At 39.8% G+C, this 2,500-nt stretch overlaps 1 protein-coding gene across 1 annotated transcript in view; it reads right to left on the bottom strand.

The window, feature by feature from the left end:
• The window catches only part of LOC125035874 (basic proline-rich protein-like), a 49,182-nt gene that overhangs the window by 18,898 nt on the left and 27,784 nt on the right, over positions 1-2,500 (bottom strand). The gene's annotated exons all lie outside the window — the stretch shown is intronic.

The raw sequence follows: 2,500 nt of genomic DNA, 5'->3' as shown, positions 1-2,500 counted from the left end.
AGGAAGGGGAGGGAAAGGGGGGGGGTTGAAAGGGGGGAAGGAGGAGGGCGGAGATGGAGGGGAGGAGGAGAGGAGAGGGGGGGAGAGGGAGGAGGAGGGCGGAGATGGAGGGGAGTAGGTGAGGAGAGAGGGAGGGCGAGGGGGAAGGTAGGACGGAGGGGGTGAGGTGTAGAATGGGAAATGGGGGAGAGGAGGGGACAGGGAGAAGGAAGGGAGGAGAGAGGAAGGGGGGAGAGAAAGGAGTGAGGGAGAGAGGGGAATGGAGAGGGAGAGGAGAGAGGGAAGAGGGTGAGGAGGGGAGGAGAGGGGGTGAGAAGAAATTGGGGAAGGAGAGAGGAAGGGGAAAAGAATGGGGAGAAGGGAAAGGGGGGAGAAGAGGAGAAAGCGTGGAGGAGAGGGGAAAGGAGGGAGGGGAGAGAGGAAGCAGGAGAAAAGGAGGGAAGGAGGACGGAGAGAGGAAAGGGAGGGAGGAGAGAAAAAGGAGGAAAGGGGGAGAGAAAGAGAAAAGATAGGAAGAGGGAAGAGAGGGGCAGACGTATAAGGAAGAAGAGGAAGAAGAAAGATGAGGGAGTGAGATGGATGAAGGGAGAATACGGAGAGGGAGCAGAAAGAAGGTAAAGGGAAAAGGAGGGGAGGGGAGGAAGGTTGAACGGAGAAGAATAACAGAGGAGAGGGGGAGGCAAAACACCAAGGACAGAAAAGGGTAAACAGAGGTGCATATAGATTGGTTAACACACACACACACACACACACACACACACACACACACACACACACACACATATATGTATGTGTGTGTGTGTGTGTAAATATATATATATATACATATATATATATATATATATATATATATATATATATATATATATATATATACGTATGTGTATGTGTGTGTGTGTGTGTGTGTGTGTGTGTGTGTGTGTGTGTGTGTGTGTGTGTGTGTGTGTGTGTGCGTGCGTGAGAGAGAGAGAGAGAGAGAGAGAGAGAGGGAGAGAGGGAGGGAGGGAGGGAGGGAGAGAGAGAGATTGAGAGAGAGAGAGAGAGAGAGAGAGAGAGAGAGAGAGAGAGAGAGAGAGAGAGAGAGTTCATATGTGTATGTGTGAGTGAATGATTGAGTATTTGTGTCTACTTGTGTGAGTGTTTATATGCGTGTCTGTGTCAGTGTGTGTATTGGCCTCCCTCTCCTCCTCCCTCTTTCTCACGCCCACTCTTCTATCATAACAAAAGTGTTATATTCAAAAATCTCGGAACGAAAAACATTCTCATAATCCTTCCTTTATTTTCACTCGTTGGAGAAAGGAAAAAAATCTTAATGTGCAGCTTTATCCTTTTATGACGAAAGCTCGAGTAATCTCCTTTCATTTTTTTAATTCCTATTTTGTCTCTTTGGTATCTAAAACAATACGAATTTTCCCTGTGATATTGACATGAAATAATAGTAGCTTTCACTTTTTTATTTTAGATCAACCCAATATTTAAAAAAAAAAAAAAAAAAAAAAAAAAAAGTCATTGCATATACTGGGATTATAATACAAATACTGTTTGGATTTTCCTTTATTGCGGGTTCGTTAATGCAACACTTTATTCCTTTAATGCAAAGATTTGTGAATAAAAGGCTGGATATAAAAGGCTTCTATAGGGTTCACCACCACCTACCTTATTTGCCTTATCTCTGCCTTATCTTCTCTCTCGATGTCGAAATGGTCGAAATTACCTTGTTACGGTTACCGGAAATGTTTATATCTATTTATCATGATTTGTTTTGTGATAGATCTCCTTCATTTACTATTCGGAATGTAATTTATTCAAAGCTGGCTAATACCGTTTCAAGGCTAATGGGGAGTGTGTATCGTGTATACTTTTGTATGATTATAATTAAACAATGGAAGAAAAGGTGATTCAGTTGTTTATATTCTATTTAATGTTATTCAGTGCATACATATTGGTGAATTGATACAAATGATCTTTATCAGGTGCCTCCAAATTAATTTAATTATATTCACTCCCTCAATTATAAAGGTTAAATATACACTCTTTATTGTTAATGTAACTTGAATACGCTTTTGTATGTGAACTATGTAATTATCTTATTCATTAATATGAAAAAACAAGTACCCGAAAGATAGAAAATATGAATAGTATAGAATAAGATATAAAAGGAATTTCTCAAGAATATGATTAGCTTATACTGCGTCAAATCTCAGAAAAGGAAACACTGGCAACTCACTCCGAACTCGCCGATTCACCAAGTCACTTTTGTAAGTTTGTATTTACAAATACTTATTGTTTTTTTTTTTTTTAACCTAAAGTCACATTTTGTTGTTATTTTTCTGGAAATGTACTACTTTCAACAACCCTTTATTAGTAGTACTTATCTATTTATTTTCATTACTTTTTAATCACTCATTATTATTCATTTATCCTCTTTATTCATTATATTTTTGCAAAAGAGAATTGGCGAATCTAAGTGCTAAAGAGACTGGGATGAGTTGCCAGTTAT

This window comes from Penaeus chinensis, chromosome 20, assembly GCF_019202785.1.
Source record: "Penaeus chinensis breed Huanghai No. 1 chromosome 20, ASM1920278v2, whole genome shotgun sequence".
In the NCBI taxonomy this organism is placed as follows: domain Eukaryota; kingdom Metazoa; phylum Arthropoda; class Malacostraca; order Decapoda; family Penaeidae; genus Penaeus; species Penaeus chinensis.
Note: the sequence above shows the minus strand (reverse complement) of the source record. Positions and strands in the feature narration are given on the sequence as shown.